The sequence below is a fragment of the Pelobates fuscus genome, chromosome 3 (assembly GCF_036172605.1).
Source record: "Pelobates fuscus isolate aPelFus1 chromosome 3, aPelFus1.pri, whole genome shotgun sequence".
Lineage (NCBI taxonomy): Eukaryota > Metazoa > Chordata > Amphibia > Anura > Pelobatidae > Pelobates > Pelobates fuscus.
This window is the reverse complement of record NC_086319.1, coordinates 414,860,694-414,884,846: the sequence shown is the minus strand read 5'-3', so window position 1 is coordinate 414,884,846 and position 24,153 is coordinate 414,860,694.

The following is a 24,153-nucleotide window of genomic DNA, read 5'->3' as shown; positions in this document are numbered from 1 at the left end:
GCATCTAATGATGCGCTCGCTTAACGCTTTCTAAGGACTGTCCCCTGGCACTCGCTGGTCCACTTGTCTCCTTACCTTCTTACTAGCAGGCAGAAGCTCCTGGTATATAGTCTGGGACAGAGAAAAGCTGTATGTAGTGAGTTTAGAAGAAAGGGAACATGCCATAGTGTTAGAGAGACCAAAGTCAGCATTACCTTAAAGGATCACTATATGGTCAGGAACACAAACATGAATTCATGACCCTATAGTGTTAACACCACCATCTAGCCCCCCTGGGCCCATCATGCCTCCATAAATATAGCAAAATCTTACTATATTCAAGCCTGAAGCTGTAACTCTGCATGCTGTTTGCCTCAGAAAAAAGAGTCAGGTCAGAGCCAGCATGATTAAAACACAGCCCTGGCCAATCAGCATCTCCTTAGAGAGATGAATTGAATTAATGAATCTCTATGAGGAAAGTTCAGTGTCTGCATGCAGAGGGAGGAGATACTGAATGTTTGGATGCATTTTAGGCAGCCATGACCCAGGAAGGATCTCTAACAGCCATCTGAGGAGTGGCCAGTGAAGTTATCACTAGGCTGTAATGTAAAGACTGCATTTTCTCTGAAAAGACAGTGTTTACAGCAAAAAGCCTGACAGTAATGATTCTACTCACCAGAACAAATTCAATAAGCTGCAGTTGTTCTGGTGACTATAGTGTCCCTTTAACTATATTCACTGTCAGCCAGTCCACACAAGTTTTATTTACATACATCCCTATTAGGTTTCCATACTTAAGTAAGAGTATGTGAAAAGTAGTTAGGGTTGCCACCTTTCGTGGAAAAACTAATTACTAATTTGCATAATTAAATATGTATGGGTGACATCACATGATGTAAATCACAAGGAGTGACATAAGAGAAAATGCTGTAAAATCACCAAAAAACTACTTAGTTTGATTCTGCTGTATAGATGGATTCCTCCCAGTGCCCCCCATGTCTCCCATTGCCCTCATGACTCAGTGCCCCCATGTGTCGATTACTCCAGGTCTCAGTGTTCCTATGTATCAGTGTCTCATTGCCCCATGTCTCCCATTGTCCCCTAGTGTCGTGTCCCCAGGTCTCCCAGTGATCCTATGTATCACAGTGTCTCAATGCCCTATGTCTCCCTGTGTCCCCATGTATCCCAGGGTCCCCATGTCACTAGGACACTAGGAAGATGGGGAGACCTGGGGACACGGGGAGACCTAGGGACACAGAGACACCCGTGACACTGGGAGACTAGGGGCCTCTGGCTGGGACACATGGGGACACTGGGAAAATAGGGGACACTTGAAGACATGGGGACGCAGACACCAGGGACACAGACACTAGAGACACTGGCTGGGGGACATGGGGACATTGAGACATGGGGACACAGACACCATGACCACAGACACTAGGGACACTAGCTTGGAGACATAGGGACATTGTGACACTTGAGGCACTGAGAGACATGGAGGCACTAGGAGACATGAGGACAGTGAGACACTGGCAGACTGGGGGCACTGGGAGACTAGGGTGCACTGAGACACCAGGGACACTAGCTTGGAGATATTGAGACACTTGAGGCACTGGGAGACATGGAGGCACTAGGAGACATGGAGACAGTGAGACACTGGCAGACTGGGGGCACTGGGAGACTAGGGACACTGTGTCCCCATGTGTCTGTGTCATAATGTCTCCCAATGTCCCTTAGTGTCTCAGTGTCTGCCATAATGTCTCCCAGTGTCCCTTAGTGCCTCAGTGTATGTCTCCTTGCAGCCTTTCCCCCCATTCCTTACTTTGCTGAGCTGTAGGCTGTCTCTGCAGGGTGGGTGTTGCTGTCTGGACTCTCTGTAGCTGCACCCCTGCAGATCATTGAGTAGAGATAGGCAGGGAGGGATATGCTAGAACTTCCTATCCCTGCCTGTCTCCACATACAGCGACCCCTACTGGCCAGTGCTGGTATTGCAGAGTAATCTCTTGTTTATATTGAGAAAAATACCAGCATTTGTATTGCCAGTATCACTGCAATATTGGCACCAGCCAGGCAGCTTCAAATACTGGCTGTGCCAATAAAATAAAAGAAAGGTGGAATCCCTAAGAGGTGTGTGTGTGTGTGTGTGTGTGTGTGTGTGTGTGTGTGTGTGTGTGTGTGTGTGTGTGTGTGTGTGTGTGTGTGTGTGTGTGTGTGTGTGTGTGTGTGTGTGTGTGTGTGTGTGTGTGTGTGTAAAAAAAATGTAAAAAAAAAAAATTTTTTTTTTTTTTAAATCAATGGGCCTATTCAATGGGCCTGGGCCTGGAGCTGCAGCTCCATCAGCCCCTATGTTAATCCGGCCCTGCGTACAACGCTTTGTGCATAAGTACACAGGCTTACAGACCGTCCTGAACCAGGCCAGGATCGGCTTGGGGATGTCCGTAGGAGTACTCACAGTTCACTGTTCAAGGTCTGTTTGTCTGGATAACCCGTCAGCATTGCTATTTTGCTTCCCAGGGCAATAGTGAATTGTAAAGTCAAAAGGCTGTAGCACCAAACTCCAGCGCAACAGCCTGGCATTGTCTCCTGACACCCTGTTCAGCCACACCAACGGGTTGTGATCTGTAAGGTAAACGGTTGTCCATACAAGTAAGCTTTTTGAGGGCACACACCACCGCCAGGCACTCCGTTTCAATGGCAGTGTATCTACTTCCCTGGGTAAATGTTTCCGGCTTAGATAAGCCCCGGGTTGCTCGCCACCATCTGCTCCGACTTGGCTCAGTACTGCTCCCAATCCAAACATAGAAGCGTCTGTATGGACGAGAATGCGTTTAGTTGGATCAGGAGCATAAAGTGCAGGTTATTTAATGAGCGCTGTCTTGAGCTGTTGGAAGGTCTGTTCACACTCTGGGGCCCATACTACTATCTTGGAGAGGTTTTTATGTGTTAGATCCGTGAGAGGTTTAGCTAGGGTGCTGTAATTAGCTACAAATTTCCTGTAGTACCCTGCGGTACCCAGGAATGCGAGGAACTGGGTTTTAGTGCAGGGAGTTGGCCATTTGGCGACTGCCTCTATTTTAGTGGGTTCTGGTTTCTGTAGCAGACTCTGTGCCCTAAGTATTGAACTTCTGCCATTCCTATATGGCACTTACTAGGCTTTAGGGTCAGTCCGGCCTCCCTAATCCGGTCTAGTCCGGCTCCTATGTGGGTCAGGTGTTCGGCCCAGCAGCAGCTAAAAATGGGTATATCATCCAAGTAGGCGCAGGCATACTCCTGAAACCCATCCAGTAGCCGATCTACCATCCTCTGAAAGTTAGCCGGGGCATTCTTCATCCGGAATGGCATGACCTTAAACTGATACAGGCCAAACAGGGTGACAAATGCCGACTTGGGGATGGCGTCCTCGGCTAATGGAATTTACCAGTACCCCTTGCACAGATCTATTGTAGTGAGGTACTGGCCTCTGGCCATTTTGTCTAGGATCTCGTCTATCCGGGGCATAGGGTAGGCGTCTGAGATTGTTTTATCGTTTAGCCTCCGGTAGTCCACACAGAAACGGGTCGTGCCGTCCCGTTTCGGTACTAGTACTACCGGGGAGGCCCAGGGGCTGTCAGAGTGTTCTATCACCCTGAACTGCAGCATTTCCTCAATTTCTTTCAGCATATTTTCTTTAACTGCTTCGGGTATGCGATAGGCGGTTTGGCGAAGGGGGGTCTGGTCTAGGGTTTCAACTTTGTGAGTGGTTAACGGAGTGTACCCAGGTAGGTTGGGAAACATGGCCCCCTTGTCCTGGATTAGTCTTTGGACCTGCGTTCGCTCCTGCGTTCTCCTAACTGTACTTCTCCCAGGTCTCCGCTCTGGCCCTCTTGGTCTAGGAGATCTGGGAGTGGCAAATTATCATAATCTTCAGTGGCAGGTGCACAGATCGCAGTTACCTCTTCCGTGCGCTCGTGGTATGGCTTGAGCTTGCCTCCCGTGCCTGTGACCGGACCGATCACAAAGGTGGTATCACAAACCTGCTCTACCACCTTGTATGGGCCATGCCAGGAAGCCTGCAGCTTGTCCTTGTGGACGGGTCGCCAAATTAGCACCTTTTGCCCCACCTTAAAGCTGCGGTCCCTGGCTCCCTTATTGTACCATCTGCGCTTCCTGTGTTGGGCCACCTGGAGGTTGTCGCGTACGGTCTGGGTCAGCATCTCCAGGCGGTCCCTAAACTCTAGCACATATGGTACAATGGGGGTGCCGCTAACAGTCTCGTCTCCCTCCCAGTGTTCCCTAATTAAATCTAGGGGCCCACTCACTCTCCTCCCAAATAATAGTTTTAAAGGAGAGAACCCGTTGTATTCCTGAGGTACTTCCCTATAGGCAAACATCAAGTGGGGTAGGAACCTTTCCAAGTCTGAGTGTCTATGAACGTATGGATCATCTGTTTAAGTGTTCCATTAAACCGTTCACAGAGCCCATTGGACTGGGGGTGATAAGCGGAGTTCAGTATTTGCTGAACCCCACATATCTTCCAGAGTTGTTGTGCGACTTTGGCGGTAAACTGAGTGCCCCTATCCAAAATAATTCCCTTGGGAAATCACATCCGGGAAAATATTCACATCAGGGCATCCGCTACCGTCTCTGCGTGCACATTAGTGAAATCTATTGTTTCTGGGTACCTGGTGGCATAGTCCACCACGGTCAGTACATATTTCTTGCCGGAGGGCTGGGCTTGGATAGGGGTCCTATAATATCTACCGCTACCCTACTGAACGGTTCTTCAATTATGGGAAGAGAACGGATGCAGGCTTTGCATCAGTCTCCCCTCTTCCCTACCCTCTGGCAGGTATCACAGGTCTGGCAGTATCGCCTGACGTCCTGTGAGATACCTAGCCAGAAGAAGTTCTGGGTCAGCCTGTGCTTAGTACGGCTGATCCTTAAGTGCCCAGACAGTGGAATGTCGTGGGCGATGCATAATAACTCCAGTCTATATTTTCTCGGCACTATCAATTGCTTTATGGGTAAGGGAATGGATCTGGACACTATTTTTTCTACAGCAGCCCCTTGTCCCAGGTGTACCTTTCCCCTTCTAATCCTGCCTGGTCTTTATTAATATGATCTTTGTAGATCTGCAGGGAGGGATCTAGGGCCACTTCAGAACCGATTTCTAGGGGGGATGTCCAGGGTGTGACATTGGGCATGGGGGGTACATTGCTTACCTGAGCCTCAGAGTGGTTAGGCAGGGCTGTGGTGCGGGCCTGCTGCCAGGTCACAACCAGATACGCCTCTTGTACTGCAGTTTGAGGAACAAAAGCTGAAGTCAGCTCCCCCAGGTCGTTGCCCAAAATAACGTCAGCGGGTAGGTCCTGCCTGCCACACCTCCACGTTTCCGTGCCCCGCTCCACAATTCAAATGTACCTTGGCAGTGGGTACTTTATAAATGGCTCCACCTGCCACCCGTACAGCAACACAGTCTCCAGTTAGGAGGACCGACCAAGTATCTTTTTCAATCTCACGGTTCCTAAAATCGCTGCCATATACACGTCCACTGATAGGGGACGCAACAGGGATTAAACTGATAAGAATAGTACTACTTAACACTTGTACGAGGACTTTATTGTTATGTTTTGAAGTGAGAGCGCGGTATCGCATAGGGACAATGCTTTAACATTTGGCAATTTCCCCATACATTTATGGAGAAACGGTGGCAGTAGATTGGTTTCCTTTAATCTAAGCCTATGTTCCTGTACAATGTTCCTGATTCTTAGGTAGGAGCATATTTCCCGTGGTGGTAGTTGGTATTCCCTAGCTATATCCGGGTTTGATACCCGCGTTAGTCAGTAAGGAGCATACATGGTGGACCCCCTGTCGTAGCCAAGGATCTATCTGCAGGTTTGTCGTTCGGGAAGTTAGGGCCTGTAATGGTGCTGCAAAAAGCAGGTCATTCTTTTGTAAAAATATCGGGGTAGTCTGCTTCCATATTTGGAGCAGTGTTTCCGTGACCAGTAGTATAGTACTTGACCTGGAAAGCTTTGTTCCTGCCTGTAACGGAACCGCTGTCACCCCGACTGGGTACCTTCCGTTGATGGATGCTCCTAGCGCTCCTGAGGACTCCAAGCACTCTGCCAGACACCACAACCACTGTAGACTCCCACGAACCGCCGCAGCTTGGTTGGGGTCTCGCCACGCTACCCACTCTGGACCCAAGACCAGGGTCCAGCTTCCAGTAGGTCGACCTCTCTGAATTCCCGAGAGCAGGCACAGGAACAAGCTCTTAGCAGAGCTTAGTGATTATACCCTGGGGAGTATAGTGATTATAGCAATCCCCAGAGTGTAGTTCTCCAATACCCCAAACATGAGCCGAAACTTCATGAAGGTCCAAGATGATCTGAGGTGCTAGCACAACCAGTCTGGCTTTTATTTCCATCTTACACATATAAGACCGCTCACAGGGGAGGTGTAAAATAACCAATAGCATAACGGTTTCAACCCACAGATTCCCTCCCCTCAGATAACCAGTTAACATAATTATTACAGCCAGGAAAAATACAGGTTTTTATACATGTGCTATAACTTTAAAACCATACATCCAATCTTCATAAATTACATATTTAGAATCAGCACACTTTAAACATAAACCCTTCCAAAAATCAGACAAATCCCTCCAGTGGATAAAAAGTTAGTCGGAAGTCCTTTATGACACTTTTCACACTGAAAAACGACTAAGTCCCATTCGAATGCACGAACGAGGCCGTTCGTGCATTTGGCTTAGTATAGCAGAAAAACTACTAAGTCCCATTCAAACGAGTGTTCAAATCTTCGAACGGGACTTAGTCTCTGCAGCTGAAAAACGAAGTGTAGGCGAAGGTAAGGGTCAGAGGTGTTTGGTGAAATGTGTAGCCGATTTCAGTTCCATGAATTGGGCTACACATACCGCTGACCTCGTTCGAATGAACAAAGATGGCCACCGCCACGTGTTCGTTTGTCGAATGGCGGCCACTTCGACTACTTCGGCACTTTGGCTGCATCCGAAGTGCCCATTTAAAGCTGCAGAACTGCTCCAATACAATTTAAAGGGGAAGCAAGAGTCTTTTAAAATCCAATCTACCAATCCAATTTAACAGGCAATACCTTCCAGGGGCCGTAGTCTTAAAGGGGTATTGTTACACAAAGTCTCAATATGTCCCCAGACAGTTCTTAAAGGGCCAGCAGCAGCACAATATAGATCCATTAGCCCAAATAACCCAGGGGCCATAGTCAGCAGGTAGGAGGCTGGCAATCAGGCTCCTCCAACATCCAGGGGTAAAGGGTAGCTTGTCACCAATAAACCCAGTGACAAAAGGCATTTTGTCACACTGCCCAAAGGGTAAGTGGGATCGTTCCAGTTGGCATACATGCATTTTCTAGTGCTAGCCATACTGGAGGAAATGGTCACTCAAGGATTGTGAGGCCTTGTGCCATTATTGAGGCTTTATAATATAGTTTTATGTTAGGTATGCCCAATCCGCCTTTTGTGAGTGGCCACCACAATGAATTTTGTTCTATCCTTGGGGGTTTCCGTTTCCAAATGTGTGCGTTAATTAATGCCTAAAATTTCTTTAGTATGGGATTTGGGATTGTAATGGGCAGAGTGCGAAAGAGGTATAGTATGTGTGGTAATGTCATAATTTTGTATAGTATGGATCCGCCCTAACCATGAAATCTCTTTGTCTTCCCATGTCTTAGTTTGTTGTTCTAGTCTGTGTATGAGCGGAATATGGTTTTCCCTTATTATTGCCGAGTATAATGCAGGCAGTTTGATGCCCAGGTAGGAAATAGAGGTTTTTAGCCAATCAAAGGGGTACTTTGTTTTCAAGTGTAAGAGTGGGGGATGCAAGCCCTATCGCTAACGCTTGCGTTTTCTTGGCATTGCTCTTATAATAAGACAACTTCCCGTATCTCTCCAGCAGTGCTAGTAGTTTCGGTATTGTCGTCTCAGGTTGTGTTAAGAATAGGAGGACATCGTCCACAAAAAGGGCTATTTTTTGGACCCCTATCGGTGTTTCCAGGCCCACAATAGCGCATTCATTTTTAATGTGTCTGATTAGGGGTTCCATGCACAGGATAAATACTATTGGAGACAGGGGGCACCCCTGTCTGGTACCATTTGTTATCCGAAAAGATTGCGATAAAAACCCAGAGTTAAATATTTTGGCTGCAGGTTTGGAGTACAGGACCATTATGCATTGCAAGAATGCTAGAGGAATGCCCATATGTGACAACACAGCTCGCATGTACGTCCAATTTAAGCGATCACATGCTTTTTTTGCATCTAAAGCTAGAAGTATGCCTTTTAGTTTAGTAATCTGGGCCCATGTTATTAGGTTTAAGAAGTAGCGTGTATTATCCCCTGGCTGCCTAGTCGGTATGAATCCTGCCTGTTCTGGTGAAACTAAATCTAGTAAAACGGGTTGTAGGCGCATAGCTAAGAGTTTGGCATTCGGTGGGTGGTTTGCCCGATTTGGGGAGCATGACAATGTGGGCTAGCAACATCTCCTCCGGTATGGACCCTGATTCCCTAAAGAAATTAAAAAGTTCTGTAAGGTGAAGTGTTAATTGTGCCTCAAATGTGGTGTAGAAGTAGTTGGAAAACCCATCTGGGCCCGAAGCTTTGTGCTTGGGGAGTCTGTGTATTCGCACTTCGTCTTCTGTAAATCTAGCTGTCAGTAGGGAGCTTTGGTGGGCATTCAGACATGGTAGGTCTGCCTCTTGTAGGAAAATATCTATGTCTGACTCAATTGGTTGGTGTAAATCTTTGTCCTGTTGAAGATTGTATAGCTTACCATAAAAGGATGCCAATTCGTCCACCATGTCCTGCGGGTTAAATAGTTTTGTCCCTGCAGCTGATGTCATGTTTGGGAGTTTGGATTGTATGTATTGGGATTTTAAGCGTCTTGCAAGCATTTTTCCCACCTTATTCCCTTGCATGTAGTAGGTGAGCTTCAGCTTGCGAAGCTGTCGTTCCATAGTTATTAAGGATATTGCATGTAGCTCTTCTCTTGTCTTTGCAATTTTTTGCGATAGCGTTTTAGTTGGTCTTAGTTTGTTCTTGCTGTCTAGTGTTTTAAGCTGTGTTAGTTTTTCTGTTTCGTTATGAACCTTTAGTTTGTTTATTGACCCTTTTTGGATCAGGAGACCTCATAGGGGCCAGCCATTTAGTATCAATGCGTGAGGGGTCTTCCTGGTGAGCAATATAAAATGTCTTGATATGTGTGCGGAATTTGGTGGCTATATCCACATTATCTATGAGGGATTCATTCAATAGCCATGCACTCCTTCCACGTGCTGGGTACATGGCTCTGATGAAGTAATTGCTGGCGCATGATCGGACCAAGTCCTGTCTCCTCTTTGCACTTCCATGACATTCGATATTGAGCCCTTGTCCTCCATACACATATCAATCCGAGAATAGGTGTGGTTACCTGTGAAAAATAGGTATAATTTTTGCTCGTCGGGTATAGGGTGGGCCATGTGTCATAAAATTCATTTGTGTGGAGGAGTGTGCTAAGGTTATAGCTCATAGTGCTGGCTTGCTGCAGTGGATGTTTTCCCTCGATACGTTTGATGTATAAATCGTGATTCAACGTGCAATTAAAATCTCCACAAATTATGGTATGTCCCACCCGTAAGTTATTTATCTTAGTTAATGATCGTTTAATAAATGAGGTTTGGGAGTTGTTGGGTGCATATAGGGATGCAATCGTGAGTTTCATAACATTCAGGGAGCCAACCACAATGAGTAATCTTCCCAGCTCGTCCATATATGACTTGTTTAGCTGGAAAACCCAATCTGCATGGAACAGTATGGCTACTCCTTTTGTTTTATTAGGTGAGAGAGCATGGAACGCGTGGGGGTATTTGGAGGATAGAAGGTTGGGTGGTGGGGGTTCTTGCACATGTGTGTTTCTTGGAGATATACTATGGCTGCTTTAGATTTGTGCATTTCCTTAATCACTGAGCTTCTTTTAAATGGGCTGTTCAGGCCATTTACGTTCATGGAAAAGCAGTTAAAGTGGTATGTCATTGTTAAAGAATATGTGTACTCTATGGCTCAGTGGAAGAGGACTTAGGTTTTAAATGAATACGGCCTTTGAGGTAGTCTGCGGTAAGGCAGGTACTTTCAAGTGTCCTTGTATTTGGCGAGGTCTCATACAGATATAGGATGTTGCAGCTGTCAGGGTATGGGAATGGTAACTGACAAGGTTAAACCAAAATGTAACAAAAATAAGTATGTACATTATCTCTCGAGCTTGAGAGTTTAGCATGGGGTACAATGGGGAGCCTATGAGCTCCTTGTCAATTGAAAATCCTGTGGGGGGTCGTGCAGAGAGGGTCCGCATCCAGGCCAAATTTTCATAAAAACCCGCATCATAATTGTAACTTCTGGGGGGGATTTTGGTTGCGGACAACAGCCTCCTTTTTGTCTACTATTTTCTGTATTTTACCCAATGATATAGGGCGTCTTCTGAGTTACGGAATGTTTCTTCAACTTGGGTACCCTGCCATTACATTCCCATGTGGTAATCGGGCCCGCCCTTCTAACTGGTGGAAATTACAGCTCCCCTCCCTAGTGCTCTACTCTAATGGTAGAGGGGTAGGTGTTACTCTTTCTAGTATCGTGTTGGTGGCCTGGCCTAGTTTTTGTGGGAATTGGTGTCGTCTAAACCAAACATTATTTACATGTACACATTGCCTTAAAACATATATAACAACCAACTCCTTATTGCTATTACTAATATATACAAGAAGTACACATCTTATCCCTCTTAGTCTATCTAGTAGGTAATATAATACAACAAAAATGGGTGGAGCAGAATGTAGCAAATATAAATATAAATATAAATACTTCCCTCTCTTCAAAATTCCAGCCAAAACAATAGAACTGAAACAGAAACAGAGGGGGATACAATAGTGTAAAACTGATAAAATGGAGATAGATCGCTGTGTCTTTAAATAGCACACTCACAAAAGTAGAGCCATAAGATAACCTGGCTCTGGTCTGGATAACAATAGGATCCTTAAGGGAGATCCAAATCCCACTCCAGCAGATGAGAAGGATAAAACTGGAACAAATAAGTGCTTCTAAAATTTTTTACTTTATTCCAGAAATAAAAGAACGGCATAAAACAAAGTCCATATAGTCACCAAAGTCACCAAGACGCGTTTCGCCTAATAGGCTTCCTCAGTTGGTGAATACTTGCTGTGTACAGTCTCTTCTCTTAAATATGCTTGATTTTGGCGCCTTTTTCGTCCGTGGAACGCACAGATTCATCAATGGAACGCATCACTTCCGGGTCGGTGTTAACTTCCTGTATTGTCCGATCACATGATCGGGCTCTTTTCATGCTTCCTGTGTTGTCCGGTCACATGGTTAAGTTCTTAGATGCTTGTGATGAAGAAGCTAAAGATGGTGTTGTTCTTGTTCCTGCTGTCCTAAGATTTCATGATGTTGGCTACTTAGAATTTGATCAAACGACAAAGCTATCGATAATACCACAGCCTCTTTGTGATGAATTGATAACTCTCGGATCTATACCCTTTCAGCATAGAGGCAGTCTATCGTCAGTAGCAGGTGAACGTTCAATTACTGCGTCATGGTTTAAACGCCGACTAGCAAATGGAGAAGAAGTAAATCGCTTGTGGCTATTATATTCACCAATTAATAAAGCTGCTTACTGTTTCTGCTGTCTATTGTTTACATCATCAAGTTCAAACTCACGATCTTCATTTGAGTTAACCAATGGTTTCAACAAATGGAGAAAGCCAGAAAAACTACAGTCTCATGAAAACAGTCTCGGCCACCGCAGAGCTTTTACTACATGGAAGGAAGTTGAGCGGAGGATAATTGATAAAACTGGAATTGATGTCCAGGTCCAAGCACAAATTAAATTGGAAAAACAAAGTTGGCGTGATATTTTGAAAAGAATACTTACCTGTATTAAGTTCCTAGTTTCACAAAATTTGGCACTGCGTGGCCATGAGGAACATCTGCATAAGGACGAGGATAAAAATGTTGGAAACTTTCTCTCTGTGATCAAACTCGTTGCTCAGTATGATCCACTGTTAGAAAAACACCTACAACATGCCCGAGAAAATCCAGGTTCAGTATCTTATTTATCACCGGAAATCCAAAATGAATTTATCCACCTACTTGCATCGACTGTAAGGAATCAGCTGTTGAGTGAAATCAGAAAAAACAAGTACTACGGTATCTTACTTGACTCAACACCTGATCTAGGACACCGGGAACAGCTTTCTCAAGGCATCAGATTTGTGGATGTGGATTTTCAAACTAAAAAAGTAACCATCAAAGAATCATTTTTAGGTTTTGTTCAGATACATTCCAAAGACGCAGCAAGCCTTGAAAGAGTTATCGTAGAGAAACTGGAATCTGATAACATACCTCTAGCCGACTGTCGGTCACAATGTTATGACAATGCTGCTGTAATGACTGGGCATATATCCGGCCTTCAACAGTGAATATGTGCCAGAAATCACAGAGCATTGTTCGTCAACTGTGACAACCACAGCTTAAACTTGGAAGGAGTACACTCAGCTAAACAGGATCCAGTTGTTATCACATTTTTTGGAACAGTTGAAAGTATATATTTGTTTTTCTCTCTGTGACGAAGTGCCCTTCGCCACTTTGTCCTGGAGAGGCCTGCTTGCCTGCCTCCTCCCCTGCGACTATGGTCCTGGACTATATTGCACTGTAAACCCTGTATTCAGGCATATGGGCTTGTATTAGACTGTCTTTTTCCCTTTATCTATGCTGTAGGTTTGGACTACTAATATAACCTAACAGCCAGGAGATTTAGGCGAATATATTGCATAAGAATAACATTACTGGAGAATACAGCCGTTCGCATGATTTCATGCGAATTCTTTGTGCTCTGAATAGGTGGCCGCCATTTCGGGACTTTTCCACGTGTTCGCGGCCATCTTGCGTGCGAACAGCGGTGTTTGCCTGTGAACGCATGGAACTGAAATCGGAAGCGCAAACAGGCGAATACCGCTAAGACCTCCAGACATCCAGAATTACGCACGGAAACTACCGAACGACCGGCCGTTCGGTAGTTATACTTAACTTAGTATGGGGATTCTAGCGACCACAAAGATGCGAATGGATGGCAAGAATTTCGTCTATTTTACCGTGCGAACGGAGACCGACCGCAAGGCCAAAACTCATGGAACTATTTTCGGCTAGTTGGTCTGTGCGGTCGGTCAAAACTTTGGAGCTCTGTATCTCCCGAACCATCCATCCGAATGGGCTGATTTTTGGACAGACTGTTCCCCTGAACAAGGGCTATTTGGGGATACCAGATTTAAAGCTGTACCCCCTGTTTTTGGGGTACATCCAGAACTTGGGTAAAATAATGTATGTTTTAATTGGGTTATGTGCTTATCTGAGGGGAGGAGACGTGGGGGTGTTACCATGCATGTGATTGGTCAATTTCATCCTCCCCCTGGGAGTGTCCTGTATGTACCTGATCCTAATAAAAAGCAGGCTGGGTGTTCCAGTCCTCAGACCTCTTCTGACCCTCAATACGTAGCCTTGTCTCGTTATTGGAGGGAACTGCTATATCACACTGGGGATTGCTATGCTCTGCATATTCCCCTGAGCTCTTAATCACTTAGCTCTTTTAAGAGCTTGTTCCAGATACGCTCTCCTGGAGGAGAGGTCTTCCCCACACGGTCCTGGAGGACAGAAGCCGATCCAGGGTGGAAGGAAGACGGCGCGGCTCCAGTTAAGCTACGGCGGTTGTGGAGTCTGCGGTGGTTGTGGTGTCGTCTGCAGTGCTTGGAGTCCTCTGAGAGCGCTAGGAGCATCCATCAACGGAGGGTACTCGGTCGGGGTACACGGAGCTCCGTTACAGTGGTGGCAGCGGTGGGATGGCGTCCTAGTGCGAGGAGAAGCAGCTCAGAGACACTGGTAACGTTTGGAGTTACAATTGAGGGCAACGCTAGCCATTGGGCAGCACCCCTGGCTACAACAGGATGGCTTCCCTAGGGCGAGGAACAGCATCCTGGGAACACCCAGCAAAACTGGACTATTGGTATAGTCACGTACAGTTTGACGCTATGCTGAAGCGGCGGTTGGATGTCTACGGGTCCCTTCTAACCGAGGAAATGGTACCAAGAATAAGGAGAGAACTGGCGGAGTATCTGCAGATGGAAGCAGAATATCGGGCAGTGAGGGCAAAGTATTCCGTCCCTGCGCCCCAACAACAGCGTGAGTTACAGGGGGCCGAAGGGGTCGTCCTTTCCCCCCAGCAGCCGTGTGTCCTACAGAGAGCAGAGACAGTTGGTCCCTCTCTACAGCAACAGGACCATGGTAAGGGAGTGGAGACAGGCGGTCTCCCTCTCCAGCGGCAGTGTGTACCCCAGGGGGCCGAAGGTGCCGTCCTTCCCCCCCAGCAGCAGTATGTCCTACAGAGAGCAGAGACAGTTGGTCCCTCTCTACAGCAACAGGACCATGGTAAGGGAGTGGAGACAGGCGGTCTCCCTCTCCAGCGGCAGTGTGTACCCCAGGGGGCCGGAGGTGCCGTCCTTCCCCCCCAGCAGCAGTATGTCCTACAGAGAGCAGAGACAGTTGGTCCCTCTCTACAGCAACAGGACCATGGTAAGGGAGCGGAGACAGGCGGTCTCCCTCCCCAGCGGCAGTGTGTACCCCAGGGGGCCGAAGGTGCCGTCCTTCCCCCCCAGCAGCAGTGTGTCCTACAGAGAGCAGAGACAGTTGGTCCCTCTCTACAGCAACAGGACCATGGTAAGGGAGTGGAGACAGGCGGTCTCCCTCTCCAGCGGCAGCCTGTGTTTCCAGGAAAGGAGCACAGCACCCCCTCTCCCCAGCGGCAGCTTTCCCCAACAAGGGGAGACACCAATCCTCCAGACGGCGCAGATGGGACCGTGGTCTCTGTGCCTGACCTACAGGGATGCTGGACAGCCTTTCCAGATCCCCAACTACCCTCACCGGGACACCCAGAGGAGGGGGTAAGTACAAATTCCCCTCCCCAGCTAACTCCTAGCGTGGCACCAGGGTTAACGGAGGCGATGCTAACCCCTCCTGACGTCCATGTTCCCTTGACTACTGAGCCGGACTATGGTCTCAGTACCCCAGCGGAAGAGGTGGCAGCTGGACAGAGCGCAGTCGGCCTCTGCCCTACCGTTGTCCCTGATCCAGAGCCTGATGTCCTGCAGGCTACCCCAGTGGAAGAGCTGGCATCTGGGCAGAGTGCAGTCGGCCTCTGCCCTACCTTTTTCCCTGGTCCAGAGCCTGATGTCCTGCAGGCTACCCCAGCAGAAGAGCTGGCAGCCGGGCAGAGTGCAGTCGGCCTCTGCCCTACCTTTGTCCCTGGCCCAGAGCCTGATGTCCTGCAGGCTACCCCAGCAGAAGAGCTGGCATCTGGGCAGAGTGCAGTTGGCCTCTGCCCTTCAAGTACCCTCGGCATGTGGCCTCATTACCACAGCCAAATACCCAGGTGCAGTGACTGTGTGTTGCGGGTAGGCTGTTCCTGTACTTTGATGTTGTGGGGGGGCTACTCGGACATCTGTTTATTGTGGGTTGGTGGATCGACTAACGGAGGCACTGACCGACAGAAGGTCAGGTGCCTGGTTAGTCTTCCCCCCAAAGGGGAGATGTGTGACGAAGTGCCCTTCGCCACTTTGTCCTGGAGAGGCCTGCTTGCCTGCCTCCTCCCCTGCGACTATGGTCCTGGACTATATTGCACTGTAAACCCTGTATTCAGGCATATGGGCTTGTATTAGACTGTCTTTTTCCCTTTATCTATGCTGTAGGTTTGGACTACTAATATAACCTAACAGCCAGGAGATTTAGGCGAATATATTGCATAAGAATAACATTACTGGAGAATACAGCCGTTCGCATGATTTCATGCGAATTCTTTGTGCTCTGAATAGGTGGCCGCCATTTCGGGACTTTTCCACGTGTTCGCGGCCATCTTGCGTGCGAACAGCGGTGTTTGCCTGTGAACGCATGGAACTGAAATCGGAAGCGCAAACAGGCGAATACCGCTAAGACCTCCAGACATCCAGAATTACGCACGGAAACTACCGAACGACCGGCCGTTCGGTAGTTATACTTAACTTAGTATGGGGATTCTAGCGACCACAAAGATGCGAATGGATGGCAAGAATTTCGTCTATTTTACCGTGCGAACGGAGACCGACCGCAAGGCCAAAACTCATGGAACTATTTTCGGCTAGTTGGTCTGTGCGGTCGGTCAAAACTTTGGAGCTCTGTATCTCCCGAACCATCCATCCGAATGGGCTGATTTTTGGACAGACTGTTCCCCTGAACAAGGGCTATTTGGGGATACCAGATTTAAAGCTGTACCCCCTGTTTTTGGGGTACATCCAGAACTTGGGTAAAATAATGTATGTTTTAATTGGGTTATGTGCTTATCTGAGGGGAGGAGACGTGGGGGTGTTACCATGCATGTGATTGGTCAATTTCATCCTCCCCCTGGGAGTGTCCTGTATGTACCTGATCCTAATAAAAAGCAGGCTGGGTGTTCCAGTCCTCAGACCTCTTCTGACCCTCAATACGTAGCCTTGTCTCGTTATTGGAGGGAACTGCTATATCACACTGGGGATTGCTATGCTCTGCATATTCCCCTGAGCTCTTAATCACTTAGCTCTTTTAAGAGCTTGTTCCAGATACGCTCTCCTGGAGGAGAGGTCTTCCCCACACGGTCCTGGAGGACAGAAGCCGATCCAGGGTGGAAGGAAGACGGCGCGGCTCCAGTTAAGCTACGGCGGTTGTGGAGTCTGCGGTGGTTGTGGTGTCGTCTGCAGTGCTTGGAGTCCTCTGAGAGCGCTAGGAGCATCCATCAACGGAGGGTACTCGGTCGGGGTACACGGAGCTCCGTTACACTCTCGTTCAACAACTCGTTGGGAAGAATTAAAAAGAGTTGTGCCAATCACAGTGAAGAGGGAGTCTGAAACACGCTGGAGTGCATGATCAGAAGCTGTCAAAGCTATTTATGAAGGACTAGATGAACTAGTAGGGCTGTTGGAAAAATTATCAGAAGATGCAACTATGACGCCTGACACCAGAAGTGATGCAGAAACTTTGCTGGCAGGTATATTAAACTTTAACTTCCTAGTTTTATTACATTTCTGGAACATCATACTTGGGAAAATTGATCGTGTCCAGAAACGGTTGCAGGATCCTACTATGAATTTCAAGGAAGCAGCATCTGATCTTGAATCGCTGGAGCAAGATCTTGTCAACATTCGTGATAATTTGAGCCAGGTTGCGGTAGACAATGGAAAAACAAGATGCACAACTTGGGGAATCGAGGTTGACAGAAGGATTAGACGACATCGGAGGATGCCTGGAGAATTAGCAAGAGATGCAGGACTTTCTGCAGAAGAAGAAATTGCACGTGTTATGAACAGCGTAATTGATAAACTCCAACAGGAGATATCTATACGGTTTTTACGTCTAAAAAAGCTAAACACCAAATTTGGATTTTTACTAGACATTAAAACTCTTCTCGCTGAGACAAATGTCGATACACTTCGTCAAAATTGCTTAGATTTTGGAAATTTCTACGACACTGACGTCAATGGTCACGAATTGTACACAGAAATCGGAGACTGCAAAATGCTGCTCAGTACCCGGACTGAAGTTCTACCGGAAACGCCTTTGGATCTTCTTGGTTTTATTGTTTCATATGGAGATTACGTATTTCCGAATCTGCGCATTTCACTGCAAATACTTCTAACAATTGCTGTTTCAATTGCAAGCTGTGAGCGGTCCTTCAGCAAACTGAAGCTTATTTTGTCTTATTTACGTGCTTCAATGGGACAAGATCGTCTGAGTGATCTTGCACTCCTTAGCATCAAATGAGAAACACTTGAGAATATTAATTTTGACAACGTGATTGACGAGTTTGCAACAGTCAAATCAAGGAGGATCAATTTGTTGTAGACTATGTCTATTCCAGTCATGTATAATTAGTAGAGTATATTTTATTTTTTTTCAAATAAATTGTTTACAATTGTATAGAGAATTATTAGTCTGTATTCTATTTCATTAAAATACCAGATGCTTCGAAAATGAACCATATAAACCGTAAAATTTAAAATTTTCTTAGGGGCTCAGACTGAGCCCCCAGACTCTGTCGGTCCGAGAAGGGGCGCATACTTTGTGTCATGTCCCCGGGTGCAGATGACCCAAGCTACGCCAATGCCTTTTCCCGAACTGCAGGTTTTGCACGGGCGACCGCCGTCTTCCTTCCACCCTGGATCGGATTCTGTCCTCCAGGACCGTGTGGGGAAGACCTCTCCTCCAGGAGAGCGTATCCAGAACAAGCTCTTAAAAGAGCTAAGTGGTTAAGCTCAGGGGAATATGCAGAGCATAGCAATCCCCAGTGTGATATAGCAGTTCCCTCCAATAGCGAGACAAGGCTACGTATTGAGGGTCAGAAGAGGTCTGAGGTCTGGAACACCCAGCCTGCTTTTTATTACAGTCAGGTACAAACAGACCACACCCAGGGGGAGGTATAAAACAACCAATAACAGAATAGTACAGCCCACAGGTTCCCTCCCCTCTGCTTGGGAGATAATTGAGTTTCCTACTATATCTACTCAATTATCTCCAAGCTAAAACTTATACATTTTTATGCACTTTTATAACTTTCCCATTTTACATAGTACATTAATAAAACTTACATTTTTATAATCAATCCATTCAGGGGAACAACATATTAAAAAATGGCACGAATCAGACCAGGGGTTCAAAAGTTAAGGGAAAGTCCTTTGTGACTAAATGAAGCATGGCTTTCCGGCTTAGGCTGGTTTTACAGAGCCCTCTCTCCTGGAGAAGTAATCCAATTACCTCCCAGGGCAGAGACAGACTCCATTGAACACATGGTTGCAAAAAGACATAAAACACTTTAAAATACATAAAGTCCCCTTTTACACATAACACACAGACATTTCACATATCCCCAGATAGCTGGGATCTGAGCGCACAAAACTACCGAATAGCGCGCAGATCCTATTCACACAGTTCAATTGCCATGGAGCCGAAGTCTTTAACTACACGAATGGGCTCCATGGCATAGCTATCTGCGTTAACACATTCCCATAAAGTCTGGTCCATAGTCCAAAGGCAAGAGGCGGGCAATCAGCCCCCTCCAAGGACACGTGGTGAGGTCAGTTTCGCCACACCCAAATGTAAGTTTTACAGGGCAATACAGTCCAGGGTTATAGTCACAGGGGAGGAGGCAGGCAATCAGGCCTCTTAAGGACAAAGTGGTGAAGGGCACTTCGTCACACATCTCCCCTTTGGGGGGAAGACTAACCAGGCACCTGACCTTCTGTCGGTTAGTGCCTCCGTTAGTCGATCCACCAACCCACAATAAACAGATGCCAGAGTAGCCCCACCACAACAACAAAGTACAAGAGCAGCCCACCCACAACAAACAGTTACTGCACCTGGGTATTTTGCTGTGGTGATGGGGCAACACGCTGAGGGGACTGGAAGGGCAGAGGCCAGCGGCGCTCTGCCCTAATGCCAGCTCTTCTGCTGGGATAGCCTGCAGGACATTAGGATCTGGACCAGGGACAAAGGTAGGGCAGAGGACAACTGCACTCTGCCCAGCTGCCAGCTCTTCTGCTGGGGTGCTGGTAACATAGTCTGGCTCAGTAGCCAGGGAAACATAGGAGTCAGTGAGGGTTAATGTCGCCTCTGTTAACCCTGGTGCCACGCTAGGAGCTAGCTGGGGAGGGGAATTTGTACTTACCCCCTCCACCTGTTGTCCCGGTGAGGGTAGTTGGGGATCTGGACAGGCTTTTCAGCATCCCTGTAGGTCAGGCACAGAGACCACGGTCCCATCTGCGCCGTCTGGGAGATTGGTGTCTCCCCTTGTTAGGGTAAGCTGCCGCTGGGGAGAGAGGGTGCTGCGCTCCTCTCCCTGAAACACAGGCTGCTGCTGGGGAGGAAGGACGACACCTTCAGCTCCCTGGGGTACACACTGCCGCTGGGGAGGAAGGACGACACCTTCAGCTCCCTGGGGTACACACTGCCGCTGGGGGGGAAGGATGACACCTTCGGCCCCCTGGGGTTCACACTGCCACTGGGGAGGAAGGATGACACCTTCAGCTCCCTGGGGTACACACTGCCGCTAGGGGGGAAGGACGACACCTTCGGCCCCCTGGGGTTCACACTGCCGATTGGGGAGGAAGGACGACACCTTCAGCTCCCTGGGGTACACACTGCCGCTCGGGGGGAAGGATGACACCTTTGGCCCCCTGGGGTTCACACTGCCACTGGGGAGGAAGGACAACACCTTCGGCTCCCTGGGGTACACACTGCCACTGGGGAGGAAGGACGACACCTTCAGCTCCCTGGGGTACACACTGCTGCTGGGGGGGAAGGACGACACCTTCGGCCCGCTGGGGTTCACACTGCCGCTGGGGAGGAAGGACGACACCCTCAGCTCCCTGGGGTACACACTGCCGCTGGGGGGACTGACGACACCTTCGGCCCCCTGGGGTTCACACTGCCGCTGGGGAGGAAGGATGACACCTTCGGCTCCCTGAGGTTCACACTGCCGCTGGGGGGGAAGGACGACTCCTTCGGCCCCCTGGGGTACACACTGCCGCTGGGGGGGAAGGACGACACCTTCGGCCCCCTGTAACTCACGCTTTTGCTGGGGCGCAGGGACGGAATACTTCGCTATCTTTGCCAGATATTCTGCTTCCATCTGCAGATACTCTGCCAGTTCTCTCCTCACTTTCGGTACAAGTTCCTCTGTTAGGTGTGGCCCGTAGACAGCCAACCGCCTCTTCAGCATAGCGTCAAACCGTACGTGACTATACCAATATTCCAGTTTTGCTTGGTGTTCCCAGGATGCTGCTCCTCGCACTAGGGAAGCCATCCCACCGCTACCACCAATGTAACGGAGCTCCGTTTACTCCGACCGAGTACCCTCCGTTGATGGACGCTTCCTAGCTTGCGCCGAGGACCACAAGCACCGCACTGGACACCACAACCACCGCACACTCCACAACCGCCGTAGCTTAACTGGAGCCGCGCCGTCTTCCTTCCACCCTGGATCAGTTTCTGTCCTCCAGGACCGTGTGGGGAAGACCTCTCCTCCAGGAGAGCGTATCCGGAACAAGCTCTTAAAAGAGCTAAGTGATTAAAGCTCAAGGGAATATGCAGAGCATAGCAATCCCCAGTGTGATACAGCAATTCCCTCCAATAACGAGACGAGGCTACGTTTTGAAGGGTCAAGAAGAACCGAGGTCTGGAACACCCAGCCTGCTTTTTATTACAGTCAGGTACAAAGAGACCATACCCAGGGGGAGGTATAAAACAACCAATAACAGAATAATACAGCCCACAGGTTCCCTCCCCTCTGCTTGGGAGATAATTGAGTTTTCTACTATATCTACTCAATTATCTCCAAGCTAAAACTTACACATTTTTATACATTTTTATAACTTTCCCATTTTACATAGTACATTAATAAAACTTACATTTTCATAATCAATCCATTCAGGGGAACAACATATCAAAAAATGGCACGAATCAGACCAGGGGTTCAAAAGTTAGTAAAAGTATCTTTTGGGCCCTGGCTGGCAGCATGGCAAAATCTGGCTCACACAGGTTTTACAGAGGCCTCTATCCTGGAGACAATGGGGGGAAGTAATCCAATTATCCAGGGATAGAGGCAGACTCCATTGAGCACATGGTTACACAAAGACAGTAAAACACTTTGAAATACATAAAGTTACTTTTTATACATTAAACACAGACATGTAACATATCCCCAGATAGCTCAGGTCTGAGTGCACATTATTAGGTGAATGGCACACAGACCACACAAATACAGTTTAATTGCCATGGAGCCAAAGTCTTTCCCATAGTCTTTCATTATATGAATAGGCTCCATGGCATAGCTGGGGGTATCACCGCTCACACAGGGCAAGTACCGAATGGCCCCACTGTGTTTAATGGGCCACAATGAGTGACATGCACTCTGTTAGGGCCGAATACTTTTTTTTTTAAAAGGGCCCAATCTTCCAGGGCCATAGTCGCAGGGGAGGAGGCAGACAAGCAGGCCTCTCCAGGACAAAGTGGCGAAGGGCACTTCGTCACAACATAAGCCTAGTTTTTGGGTGGTCCCCCCGTTTTCCTACACGTGTCACACGTACTACAGTATACCCGCACAGCCTGATTAAAGTTTGGCCAAATGAAATTCTGCGTGATCCTATAGGCTGTGCGGCAGGACCCTAGATGTCCAGCTAATGGAACATCATGCCCTATCCTCAGAATCTCCTGCCGGTATTTCGCGAGTACTACCAGTTGTCGATTCGGCGAAGGGGCAAGACTTTTCTGGGAAGGCTTAGGGATCCTATACGACCTGTCCCCCACCCACTCATACAGTTCCCCATCTACTCCTTCCTCTCCAGTATCTGCTCTATCCCTGTACTTCTGGAGAGTCGGGTCTGCCCGGGTTTCCCTCCCAAACTCCTCTGGAGAATCCCAGCTAACAGGGACCTGATCTGGGGTACCAGTCGGGGAAGCGGGTCTTAGCTGGGTCTCAGCAGCAGGCGTGCCGGTTCCAGTAGCACGGGTCTGGGCACGGGTAGTCACTGGGTTAACGTCAGCAGGGCCCATCGGGGCATAGGCAGAAACAAAAGGGGCCAGATCATTCCCAAGCAAGACATTGGCAGGTAAGTCTTTCATGACCCCCCCATCCACATGTCTAGTGCCCACTCCCCAATCCAGATGAACCCTGCCAACAGGCAGGCGGAACACAGTGCCTCCTGCTACCCTCACTGCCACAGTGTCTCCGGTATGTTGGTGTTCCGAAACCAGGTTCTTTTGGAGCAGAGTCATAGTGGCTCCAGTGTCTCTCAATCCATTTACCACTCTGCCATTCAGCTTAACGGCCTGCCTGTGTTGCTGATGGTTGTCTTGATGTGCTGCTTGTACTGGGTCGGCCTTGTGTAGTATACCCCAAAATTCCTCCTGCTCAAGACAGTAAGCAGCAGGCTGGGGTGGATGCTGATTCCCGCCGGCTGGTCTTCTCCACGACTGTGCTTGGTTAGCGTTGTTCAATGGGCACTCAGGTCTCTTGTGCCCCAACTGTTTGCACCCAAAACACCGAATAGGCTGAGAGTAATCCCGGGCGTTAAATCGGGCTGGCTGAACATAATTTTTAGTTGGTGGTATTGTTGGGGTGCGTTGTGCTGGGGGGTGATACTCAGTAGTGGTTGGAGGTGCTGCTGGTTTGTACTCCACTCGGGTAGGGGCCTTGGTTGCTGTCTGGTCCAACTTTCGTGCGTCAGTGTATTCGTCTGCCAGACGGGCAGCTTCGAGTAAGGTAGAGGGTTTTCAGTCCCTGACCCATTCTCTAACTCCTGCAGGTAACCGATCAAAGCAGTGCTCCAACAAAAACACTTGCAGCACCTCTTCCCCAGTTACCGCTTGGCACCCCGCCATCCAATGGGCTGCTGTGCGGTGTACTCGGCATGCCCACTCCACATAGGAGTCGCCCGCTTGTTTGCCTGTTTCCCGGAATCGCCGCCGGTACGCCTCTGGGGTCACTGCGTACCTGGCCAACAGGGCATCTTTTACTGCCCGGTAGCTTGTAATTTCCTCCTCTGGGATGGCCCGAAATGCTTCGCTGGCCCGGCCGGATAACTTCCCAGAGAGGATAGTGACCCATTCATCTGCGGGTACCTGGTGTAGGGCACACTGCCTTTCAAAGTCAGCCAGGAACCCGTCAATCTCCCCCTCTGATTCAATAAAATTTTTAAATGCAGCAAAGGGTACCTTTTTGTCTTACAACATTGTTATTGGGTACCTCTGCTGCTGCAGCTCCTCTTCCCTGGAGCGCCTGGTGTGCTGCTACTGCTGCTTGCACTCACTCCACAATATCTGCTGCAGGGTTGGGGCCAAAGTGTGCCAGCCTTATCTGGACTGCCTGGTTAAATTGTATCTCCTCGGGTGTTAAATCCAGCATGCCAGGCAAATTATCTCTCTCCATTCCTTGTGCTGCATCCATTTCCAATAGTAAAGCGATAATCTCTCTTTTCTTTAGATTACTCGCTGACCGTCCCGAATGGAGTTTAAGGGAACACGGTAACTCCCGACAATAAAATCAG